The sequence below is a fragment of the Carettochelys insculpta genome, chromosome 15 (genome assembly GCF_033958435.1).
Source record: "Carettochelys insculpta isolate YL-2023 chromosome 15, ASM3395843v1, whole genome shotgun sequence".
Taxonomy (NCBI): Eukaryota; Metazoa; Chordata; order Testudines; family Carettochelyidae; genus Carettochelys; species Carettochelys insculpta.
This window is the reverse complement of record NC_134151.1, coordinates 36259030-36271669: the sequence shown is the minus strand read 5'-3', so window position 1 is coordinate 36271669 and position 12640 is coordinate 36259030. Positions and strand designations below refer to the sequence as shown.

Below are 12640 nucleotides of genomic sequence, written 5' to 3'. Positions count from 1 at the left end.
CTGAACCTGTTCCTCCTACATACTGAGGAAGAAGATTAAAAGTCAATGGCACGGTGTCTTCGTCACCAGATGATCCTTCCAGTATGACGGTGTCAGACAGATCAGCAGGTAAAGCTGCAGCCAAGGGATGTCTGGACAGACGTATATTGGAAACCCCAGCATTGACTATGAACTACTTCCATAGCACAGTGAATACTGCCAAGGTAACACTGTTAAACTGACATTTTAAAGACTTGTTTCCTCACCATTCCAGCCTGAAGTTTGGAATAAGCACATCAGAATGGAGGCATGAACACAACTATTTTATAGGTGTATGCATTGATTTGAGCCTGCAGGCGCAAAGTTTAACTGTGCTCCGATGACAGCACCTTTGAAAATTAGGCTCATTGAACAACATTTCACTAAGTAAATGGAGTCAGTGTAACATTGCATCACAGCCGGTGGCAGACAGTGCAACTGGGAATTTACCTGGAAGAGAACGGGTATGCTGGTATCAGTATAGCCACTTTGGCAAATTCGCCTGGAGCAGTGGTTTCCAACCTGGGGTCTGCAGATCCCTGGGGATCCTTGAGGGTACTGCAGGGGGGGATCCATGAAAAAAAATAGATGGCAAAGTTACAATCAATTACTATTTTTAAATTAAATAGCTTCCAATAATGTTATTAATTGCTGTTGTTGTTTCCTTTTTCATTTAATTAGATGTACGTAATAGTTAGAATTGATCTTCTTGGGAGCCTGTGAATTGTTTGGGGGTGATTGGGGGTCTGCACTCATGAAAAGGTTGAGAACCACTATCCTAGTGGACACACAGCTTACACTGTAAAAAGAGTTCCTTTTGGGGGTATACACAAGTTCCCCCAAACAAAATAAGCTACATAGGAATGTTTTTTTCCCCTAGTATGACTGTGCCTACACTAGGGTTTTTTATGGCACAGCTATGCTGGATTTGAGGTTTAGCTAACACAGCTATCTTGGCAAAGCTTTAAGTGTACATCAGCCTTTAAATGCAACTAAAACGGACCCAAGCTGCAAAGTTCAGCTCTGGATTCAGAACCAAACATTCCCTAGGTTTTGGATTCAAGATTCTGTCTCAGGCCACGAAAAAGATGAAGTTAATCATGACATCGAGTACCACCTCTGCCTGTAGGAGGTATTTGGCTATGAGGTCTCCATTACCAGGACTGCAGCTGCCCAGAGCCACTCCGGTTAATTTTTAACTGGGTGAAAGTTGACCTAATGCTTTCTTATCCAGGCCATTCTGTTTCTCCTATGATCCAACAAGATTTCTTCCAGGTGAACAGTTACATTTTTCAATCAGGTTATCAGGTTTTTAAGTACGTGTTAGGAAACTCTCCAAAGGAACCAGGCATACGACACACCCAGATATTATAGTGAACACAGGAACGCATTGGCAAAATACTTTTCTCTCTCCTCAGTTGAGCTTTCAGAAGGACAGACATAAAACTAATGTAGCCAGCACTCTGTCTGCCCCTTCAATGCAAAAGTTCAAATGAAACTGTTCTGAATAGTCACTAGTAAAGAAATCACAGCCTTGCAGGAAGCTGCTATTGATTCAAAGTGAGAGAAATCTCACTGGGGTTGAATTAGCTGGCAACAAGGTGCGAGAAGAACTTGCCCGATATCAAAAATCCTTTGCTATCACTAATCTTGGCATTACTTCCTTTTGACTTGCTAAGAAAAATGAGCTCTGATCACATTCCTCTGATGCCTTTTGTTGCTTCTCAGATGAATATTCTGTGAGTGAATATAAAATGCTTGACAGCAGCAATTTATTTTCTGTCTATTTCAAAAAAAGGCCTGTAGGTAGCACGCGTTTGGTAGTGGGAGCTGGAAGGAGGTTTGCCACAGTAAAGTCTCCCTCAAAGCAATGAGCTTTAATTTTTCCCCTTTACCTTTTGCTTAGCAACACATTACAAGATGCACGTTAAAAAGTGACTAACTCCCATACTCTCAATCTCTGCTGCTAATACCACCCCATACCACCCGCTCACTGCTCCAGATTCTCAGCTGCAGCCAATAGACACTGGACATGGTTGTGGAGGGATCCCTCGAGCCAAATACTCTAGACTTCACTACAGGGTTGTGGCCCAAAGGCATGATACAACACCCCAGGACTCAATGGAGAGAAGTGAGTTACATCTGCCAGCCCCTACTCCTGGCCACACACCCCCATCACATCCTTCAAATCAGCTCTGACCCCCGGAGATTTCTTCATCCTGAGTCACCCCTGAGAAGTGAGGGTTTGTTAGCCTCATTTTGCACACCAGCTTGAGAGCAAATCATGAGAGTTACACTCCTTTACCACTCACACCCATTCCTAGCTTTCACCAACTGTGGAATTCACGCTACCATTACCACACACAGCCACTGAATTTGTCACTGTGAATTCCATAAAAGTTGCACTCACCTAATACCAACTGTATTTTGCCCAGTGTCCCACGCAACACTGTAATGTACATTATTAATAGCTGTGGCAGGGCCAGGGTGGAGGGCCCCCTCAGAGGGAGCCCAAACAAACAGAAGGGCCTGCAACGCAATCACCGGCAGCTGGGAGGGAGATGGCTCAGCCTAACTGGGTCCGGGTGACTTCATGACTGGGCTAATGAAAGGCCTTTAAACATCCTCCACAGTGGGAAGGGAGGGGGAGAGTGTGAGAGGCAAGCAGCAAGACCCAAGGAGACCAGAGCAGTGGGAGAGAGCAGGTTTGAGAGGACCAGAAGAGAGAACCAGGAACTTCAGGAACTACAGGGGGAGAATGAGGAGCTTCAGCAGATCAAGTGGGGACTCGCGACTGCTGCAGCCTGGAGAAGGTCCTGGGGGAATCATATGGGGAAGTGGCCCAGGGAGGAGAGCTGCTGTGCCAAGGGCTAAGGGAGTCAGCCCTCCCCACTAACAGCCACATAGGCTCCCTGGGCCAAAACCCAGCACGAGTGGGCAGGGGCCGGCTTCCTCCCAGACCACCCCTTGCCCCAGCGAGGGCAACTGGGACCTTAAGTCGGCCCAGTGTACTGAATAGAGGCCAGAGGCCCAGGAATAGGACTGACTTTGTCACATAGCAAATTTACCTAGTGTTGCTTGAGTCCTTAAGTTAATACTGAGGTGGGAGCTTTTGGAAAATACAAGGAAAATGTACATGCTTTACTTAAATTGACTTATCTAGGATAAACTTTTCTGGCTGTCCTGACTTGTGGGAGATTGACGGGAGAAATTCTCCCATCGACCTCCCTTACTCCTCATGAGAACGAGGAGCACAAGGGTCGACTGTCGAGCCCTAATAGCTTGATTTCATGCATCCCCACTAGGTGCACAAAACTGAACCCCAAAAGATTGACCCTGACCAGGTCCATTTCCTGGTAAGCACAGATGAACCCTAAGGCTTTGTCTAAACTGGCAATTGGGTGGCAAAGTTTTTGTTGTTCCTAGGTGCTTAACCCTCCCCCCAATGCCCCCAGCGCCAAACAACAAAAGTTTTGCCACAGGCAGTACTAGTATAAACAGTGTTTTGTTGGCAGGAGCAAAGACCCCTTCAAGGAGGTGCAAGGTTTTTTTTTGTTTTTGTTTTTGTTTTTTTGTTTTTTTTAGCAAAAGCACTGACAAACAGTGTTTGTCCTCTGTGACTTTAGCATCTAGGTCGTGTTGCTAAAACCTGTCATGTAGACATACTCTTTAAGATGACTTTGTCCCAGAGCTTCTGATCTTTACTTCATGTTATTCATGTTTTCAAAACAGACATGCAAAAACGTACATGGAGGCAACACACTATGAGGTATTTTTATAAATACAAAAGTGAGACAATACAAAGGCTGCCATGACAACCTTAATGACTAATATTATTTGCATTAGAAAAGAACCTTGTCAGTCTAATCAAGTGGGAGAGTTGGAGAAGGTGATAGAAAATGAGGACAGTGTAACACCTAAGATTCGAGAAAAGTTTCCAATTAAGTAAGGAGTAGGGGAGAAAGAAACAGGAGGGACCACTGGGAGACAAAGGAATGGTGGTGGGGAGAGAGAAGGCAAAAGCACAGGAGGAGGAGGTTCAAGATGACTACAGAGGGTACATCTACACCTCCCAGGAAATCAACCCAGGCAAGGTTGACCTTCGGGGATTCCATTTCGTGCGCCTAGTGGGGACATGCAAAATCGAACGATCAGGGCTTGATAATCGACCCCTGTACTCTATTATCAAGAGGAGTAAGAAAGGTCAATAGGAGAGTTTCTCCTGTCAGCCTCCCCTTAATGAGGATGGCCAGATAAGTCTATTGTAGGTATGTCAAGTCCAGCTATGCAATTGCAGGAGCTAGAATTGTGTATTTTGGATTGACTTTCAGGTCTAGTGTAGACCTGACCAGAAAAGACAGAAAGGAGAAGGAACAGAAACTGGAGGAAGTGGAAGTAAAAGAAAGTGATGGGGTTCCAGGAAAAAGGATTATTTTGTTTCCCCTTACTAGATTTATAACAGAACATAGCACATCATTCATATACAACCAGCACGCAGAAGACAGGAGAATGGCCCTTGCATTCCTAGACTTTAAGTAAGACACTGGCATAAACTGTATTTTAACCTGTAACTTCAGTTTGGGAGGAATCCTCTTCTGGATGATGAAGTAAGATTGTAATGATTATGTCAGGGCTCTGTCCCCACTCTGGCACTCTGAGTGCGGAAAGAGGAAGCCCACAAAAACTTAACATACCTTGCCTACACAAAGGCTTTACTTTAAAACTTCCCAAGGTCACAGATCCCCTGGAGGGTATGCTGCCCCCATCAGGTAAAACAAAAACCCAAGAAAAGGCACCTGGGAATATCTTCCCATGGGGGTACTCCCCAAGCTCTTAACCCTCTCTCGGGGAGAACTTAGAACAAAGAACTGTAATTTAGTTGCTGGCCTTCTAGTCCAAGGCATACACAGTCACAGATGCTTGTCAGGACACAGGTATCAGATCACTTGCTTAAAAACAGTAATTTATTCAAAAAACAAGAAAAAATAAATCATGGGGTTGCACACAGAGAAAAATATTTCCCTGGGATTCAGTTTAACAATTACAGGCAAGAAAATATCAAGTCAAAGCCGCAAAACACAGAGCAGCAAAACAAAACAAGGCAAAAAGAAAACAGGAATAGCCAGTCCAACCAAATTCAAAATAACCATAACCTGATCATGTCTGTCTTTACATTTTTCCCCTTTACTTATATCTCTGATTTTGAGAAGGCAAGGATATTTATGGGTACGGTGACCATATCTGGACAGGGAGATATGCGGGGAGGGGCCTCCTGCCTCCACCAATCCCCAGGGAGCCAGGAAGGGGGTAGCAGACACCAGTGCCCCTCAGGAGCCCCTGGGGAAGCGGCAGCTGCCAGCCTCCCTCAGAGCTCCAGGGAAGCAGCAGGGACATGGCAGCCGGCCACACTTCCCTGAGGGTGGGGGAAGTGATTCCCACTAGCAGGTGTACCTGCGCAGCTGCTGGCTGAAAAGGTCAGGGTGTGGGGGTGGGGAGGGCTCAAAAATAAGGTGGGGTGCCTTGTTGGCCTCCCGAATATGGGACGGATGGTCACACTATTTATGGGATTCATTTCAGTTGCCTGGAAGACATCCTTCTCACGCCACCCTCTTTCTGCCTCCCCAGCAGAAAAGAAACTGCTTAAACTAACTGTTCTCAGTTCAAAAAGTCACTTCATTCCCAGTGGCTCACCTGGGCTCAAATACCTCAGAAAGAGACTAATCCTTTCCCTGCCTCATTCATGACAGCATGTCTGCCTACAGTTATTTTGGATATACTTTATATTAAGGCTCCATTTCCAAAACACTTATAAAGGGTTAATGTATGTTAAAAGCATATGAAAGACACAAATAGTATGCATAATATATGCCGAGCACATCTATAGAAGGTCATTATAAGCATACTATTGACCTGTTGGGCTCTTTAATGATCAATTAACGATGTATTAAAACATCTGTTTAAACCACTGTTAACACTTTTTATGGCTTATTTATAAATGCACCCTCAGTAAAATTGTGACTGTGACTGTGTTTTCTTACATTTATGCATCCTCTTGACTGATGATTAAAAAAAAGTGTTTGACTACAAATTGTAAAGCACAACAAGTGCATGGAAAACAGCAGGAGCACAAAGAAAAGGTAGAACATTATTATGCAGCAGGGTTTGCTTTTGAAGCCTGAAATGCCGTATATGCCAGTTTATTCCAACCACAGAAATCGTCCGTAACCTTCCACCTTCTGAATTGACACACTACCGATGAATGCATCTGTCTGACATGACTACTCACAAAACAGAGGGGTGCGTAGCAGAATTACCAAGCTCTTGGGGAAAGCGTGTGGGCAGGGGGCCACCTCTGGATAGGGCAGAAGCGGTGGGGCCAGTGTCCGACAGCCCTCAGCGTTGCCTGGAATGCACCATTCATCTCCCTTCCTCCCCACAACCTGCAGCCCACAGAGTGGGGCTTGAACAGCAATTCAAAGGTCCCATCAGTAGGCCAGCTCAAAGGTAAAGGTGATTTCCATCTGAAATGGTTTCACTGATGTTCTCGCTCTCTCACTCACTCACACACACACACAAATGTATTAATGGCTATCTCATAAGATCACTCAAATCCTTGGAGAACCTACACAGGCTTCCAAAGATGTTCTCCCTGGATCTGCATAGACTTTCATAGATTTCCAGCTATTATTTAATGTTCTTCAGAGTTTGCCTGACTTTGTATGTTATGAAATACTCCTAAAGCTTCCATTCGCTAAAACTCAGCCCCCCAGCTGATACTGCAGTTATGGCACGAAATAAAATGGCTCAGCAACTATATAGAAAAGTTGAAAACAACATAGAGTTTATGTCTCTATGTAAGAAGAAAAAAAAAATCTACTGGCCCTGGATTATTCAATGCTTGAATTTTCACAGCAGTACAAGAGGAAAGATATTTTATTGGGTTGAAATCACATCCAAAAATGAATTGCCTTACCTATGCTAAACAACTTAGATTACAAAAAGGTTCTGAAGAGTAAAATTTATATTGCTCTATACTCTGTTTTTTGTTTTGTTTTTTTAAATTGTACTTATTGGGCAGATTGGGAGACAAATGTGGATCAAACAGATTCCAGTTCCTGGCTTTTATAGTCTCCTTCTTGTCAGTTTCACTTTTAGATTAGCAGGCACGTTCAAAATGGCAGTGAAACTTTTTTGGGGGGTGAGGGGAATTCCTATCAGAATATTTCTTTCTTTACTGAATAGTAACAGAGAGGGAGCTGTGCTAGTCTATACACTATCAAAACAAAAAGCAGTCAAGTAGCACTTTAAAGACTAGCAAAATAGTTTATCAGGTGAGCTTTCATGGGACAGACCCACTTCTTCAGACCATAGCCCGACCAGAACAGAGTCAATATTTAAGACACAGAGAGCCAAAAAGAAGTAAGCAAGGAGGACAAATCAGAAAAAGATAATCAAGGTGAGCAAATCAGAGAGTGGAGGGGTGGGGGGGAAGGTCAAGAATTAGATTCAAGAATTCTGCATACTTGGCTCAATCTAATTCTTGACCTTCCCCCCCACCCCTCCACTTTTTCTTGACTGGAACAGTAGCTTAGATTTCCAAAAACATTATGTTCCAACGTCTAAATATGGGGCCTAATGTGACCTAAGAAGCATTACTTCAAGGTGGACAAGCTGGGTGCAGTAACATTTTTTGATAGATCAAATTCCGGTAGTGAGAGAGAGAAACTTTCAACCTACACAGAGCCCTTCTTCAGGTTTCAGAAAGATACTTATCTTGTCACAGCTAAATTTAAGCTTGAACAGATAGTTTAGCATAAGTTATTAGGAAATAAAAAAGGCGACCACTCAAAGTTGCAGTGGTCCTTTAAGATAGAAATCTGACAGTCAGCTATAACTGAATGATAAAAAAAAAAAAAAAAACAACATGAAATATTTTACGAATAAAGGTCAAGAGTTTTGGAAGGGAATGTGTGTCCCCTGAGAGACATCTGAAAAGAGCCTGAGCAACAATTCTTTTTAAGTGTCTCAGCTGGGGAGCAGAAAGTCATGCTTGCCTAAGGCATTCCAAAAAAACATCCCGTTAAGTCCCAAGATTATGAGATTGGTTACTTAAAAAAAAAAATCCTCTCATATTTTTAAAGCCGAACTAGAGATAAAACAAAAAAACAGAAGATGAAGAGGTGGGTTTTCCCAACAAAAGCTCATCACCTAACAATTTATTTTGTTAGCCTTTTAAATGCTGCAGGACTGCTTTTTTTGTTTGGTAAAGATACAGACTAACACGGCGACCTCTCTGAAACTAGAAATACATTTGTCTTCTCGCTCCTGAACACTGGGAACCCACTCGAGTTTCATTCACACATTTTTCTCTTCAGCAGTGGATGCTGGAAACCATTTTAGGGAGCTGGAGGGGGAGAAAGGAGGAAACAGAAGCTTGAAGGAAACCACGAGGTACCTCAAGGCTCACAAAGAAACAGTGAGATCAACCCAGAAACCATTCCCGCCACGCACACACATTTACAGTAATGTGCACATCTTGGGGACCCTGGAGTAAGCAAGTATGTGGGGGCCCTCATGCAGAGACACAAGTGTGTTGTGAGAGGAAGCTGGGATGGCTTGCACCCCAAGCGCTCTCAGAAACACCTCTCACAATTTACTTTAAAACCTCCATGAGAGTTTTTTCTCTGCAGTGATTGTAACGCACCATTTAACCGACTGTGTAAATACTGTCAGACTAGATAATGGCAGAACAGTTAAGGTTGATTTTTTCCTCACTCCTCTTCAAAACCCTCAGAGCTTCTAGGCAAGGGAAAACAGGATGCTGAAGAGCAGATGGCTGGAAGGCAATTGGTACGCAGCTGATTGGCTTGACACTGCTGATGGGTGAAAGCTGCTAGTTAAAGAAAGGTGACTGTGTAATAAGAGGTGATCACTGAACCACCTCAGAGCACATTTGACCCTGTGCTTCACTCACATGCACACCTAGGTGAGCAAGGTGGGATGCGTTAGCAGGTGTGGGTGGCTCAGATGTTCCTGACACCTCAGCAGACCGAATGGTGTTGACTCTCCCTTTGAAACAGAGCATTCTGGCGCAATAAGAGCTTTGGCTATCATGATGGATGGGAGGGCTGCTACCCTTCTCCTGGACATGCCAGTAGTCAGTTAACTAAATTGCCTGTAAAGGGTTAAGCCCAGAGAGAATGGGTCCTGGAAAATCCCCAGGAAATGTCAGCAAGGTGAGCAAGTGGGAAGAGAATGGGATTTAGGAACTGAAGCAGTGGTAGTCCTTTGTGTAGCCAGAGTTGAGATACAGGGATGGATTAAGTCTGGAATCAGGCATGGAAGTTTTCAGTAATATTCAAACCTAGAGACAAATCTTGGAAAAACAGGCATGTGGATAGAAAGGGGATGTTTAGTGAGGCACAATCAGGTTATTTCTTATTAAATTTTGGGTTCGATTTGCGAGACTTCTATGGCTGACGTAAACACCCACACACTCCTCATACACTGTAACTTTTAAACTGAATCCCAGGGAAATAATTATCTGTGTTTTAATTGCTCTGTAACACCTAGCAACCCAGTATACTTACAAAGCCTGCTTTGTTTTGTTAATAAAATCACCTTTTAAGACTATGACCTGATTCCTGTGTTTTAGAAGGCAGAAAGTTCTGGTACACATGGCTGCGACTGAAAGGTCAGCTGCTAAGACACTGAAGTTTGTTTCAAGCTCTCTCCTAAAAGAGGGATTAAGAGCTTGGAGTTACCCCACAAGGAAACAACCCAAGTGTGTCTTCCTGGGTTCTCAGAAGGGATTTCTGCACTTTGGTGGCAGCAGCATATCTCCCATGGTCAGGGAATCTGTGATGGGGGACTTCTTTTGTTTTTAAAGCAAAAACCTACAGTAGCCGGGTACTTTAAAGTTCTTGCTCCCCATCCCCCCACTTTCTGCACTCCAAGTGCCAGAGTGGGGCTCAGCCGACTGCCAAGGCCTCTTGTTAAGGACAAAATGTCAACAGAGTCTGCTGGGCTGTGAGTTCTCAACTTTTTTTTTCCTTTCTGAGCCTGCTTGACAAGCTATAAACACACCATGGTTAACCTGTACTACCATTGCTGTTCCTTGTGGGGTAGGGCATTTAAAAGCCAGGCCAGCTTTAGGAAGTGCAGGTTGAACTGCTCTACTCTGGCACTCTTGGGACCTCACTGGTGCTGAATCAGAGAATGTTCCAGACCATGGAAGGTCAATATTGTCTAGCCGCATCACTAACACTTCCACTACTTAGTGGGCTCTTAGAAGACACTTGGGGTAAATTAAAGCTAAACAACAGCACAGAACACACAGACAGGGCTGGTGGCTGTAAACAAACTTTATGGGACTGTGGGAAACTTGGTCACTCCCATGATAAGTGGTCGTGCTGGATTATGGATGTTGCCAGACACGAGAATTCTGGATTAGAGAGCAAGCAGAGCAACTGCCTGGGGCTCTGTGCCACAAGGGTTCCCATGAAGCTACACTGCTCAGGCTTTTGCTTCAGTCGCCAGTGGTGGGGCTCCTGGCTCCACACAATGTGCAAGTCTAATGTTGGCTGCAAGTGGCAGCCCCCAATGGGACCCTGGACTCCTTGTTGAGAACCACTATGCTGGGCGATACAAGTAGGACATTCATTCCCTTATCAGCCAATGCATTTGACCAGACAGAATTTTTATTTAACTCAGATGGCCCTACTGCTACAGTATCTCAGCACCTCACAATATTTTGATCTTCCCAACACCCTTGTGAGGTAGGGAAGGACTATTACCCCCATTTTACAGATGGAGAACTGAGCTGCAGAGAAACAAAACAGAATTGTGGCAAAGCGGGAACTGAGCCTTGGTCTCCTGCAGTCCAAGACAGTGCTCTGACCAATGGGCAAACAGTCTCGTCCAGACTTCACGGACTTAAGGTCAAATGAACATTTGGTCAAGAGGATGCCCTTCATTCTATGCCCTTAAAACCAAATTGCAGCTTTGGCAACCCTCAACAGGAGCAACTTCCATAGTTTGAGTGAAGATCTTGAGATACATCCTGGCCAATCTCAGCAGTCACGGTGGTGCACAGGACAAAGTTAGTCTCAGTCCCCAGCCAACCTCTGCATAGCTGTTGATTACAATAGACTAAAATAAACATCTCAAAATGTACCCAGAAGCCAATGTGAATGCATTGCAGTCCACTAGGCTCAGGGGAGACAGCTTAGGTCAACTTGCCTCACAGAATCAGTCCAGGTGGCTCTACTCTGCACCAGCTGAAACTCAGGTGCCTTAATTTTTGAGATGTCTGTGTGTCCTGCCTTTCCCAAGCATTCAAAACCCATGAGTCAAGACCCCTCCGAAATCATGAGACTGAAGGGAAAATCACGACATATTAAATAAATGTGATTACTTTTACTTCCCTCCAGGTTTCTTGGCCTCTGGGATACAATCTCTCCGCATTTTTCAAGCTTTTCTAACCATGAGGGTTAGAGATTTAATAGATTCCAACAAAAACTTTAGATGCCAGCCAACAAAGAAAAATATTGCAAGAATACTTCATGTAGTTGACACTTCTAAATATTCTAGCCCAAACCTACCTGAAATACTCTTCACTTTCTCTAGCTGGTGGAGAATGGCTAGCAAGATGCCAGTTTTCACACTGCAGCTGAAAATGTGCAAAAATCATGAAATTCCAAAGCTCAGCAATATAACTATAAATTAAGCAGCAGAATCCCCAGTGGGAAACTGCCACTTGAAAACTGACTGCAGCAGAATTCCCCCATTGAAACCAATGGGGAAATTTACATAAAAAATTCATTGTGCAATGTGCCCCCTTCTTACCACATTTTTCAAATATGATCTTCTAGGGATAATCTGATTAAAATGAGCCTAATGCATTGAACAAAACAAGTATCTTTACCACTTGGTTACAGCTTTTAAACCTTTATGGACTAGTTTCAGCTGAGATATACGAGTTGGGTTTGGTTTTATGGCACAGATCCAGCTCTATAAGCTCAGGGGTAGAACATGCACCAGAAATGAGGCTACCATGGGGGAAGGCTGCCATAACCTCTTACTCCAGCAGTGCGCACAAGTGACTGATCCAATGTAGCCCTGAAACCAGACATTCCCTCAAAGCATGTCTGCTCAACAGAGTTACTCTAGAATAGCTTATTCCAGAGTTATTATTCCAAAATAAACTATTCTGGAATAATGTGTCCACACTACAGAGAAGCCCTGGAATAAGCTGTGATTATGATGGGATTGAAGCACCTATGTCAGAATAGGTGCTTACTCCTTTCAAAACCAGGACTACATTATTTCAAAATAACTTCCAGTTATTTCAAAATAAGAGGTTACAGTAAACCAGCTGTCTTTATAGACTAGCTCAGTCTCTTCCTCTGTACTGGCCGACGTGGGTGCATACACCGGAATGACTGAGATGTTGAATGGTTTTGCTTCAAATCTCTTTAATAAATAAACCTCTTTCTTGCATTCACTGGTTTGTATCCTAACAACAACCAGGCTGCTGCTCGGTTCCCATCTCCCCACTGCTTGCGGGACCCAGGAAACTGATCAGCAGTGAACTGCTCAGTTTCCCAGATCCCGCAAGCAG

General features: G+C 43.9%; 1 protein-coding gene across 5 annotated transcripts in view; it reads right to left on the bottom strand.

The window, feature by feature from the left end:
- SGCD (sarcoglycan delta) overlaps positions 1–12640 on the bottom strand; it is a 626611-nt gene that overhangs the window by 291464 nt on the left and 322507 nt on the right. Inside the window, exon 3 of one of the 5 annotated variants that reach the window (XM_075009828.1) lies at positions 469–576. The exons of the other annotated variants lie outside the window; for them this stretch is intronic. The gene's annotated coding sequence lies outside the window, so the exon portion shown is untranslated. The remainder of the gene's footprint in view (positions 1–468; positions 577–12640) is intronic. 5 annotated transcript variants of the gene reach the window in all.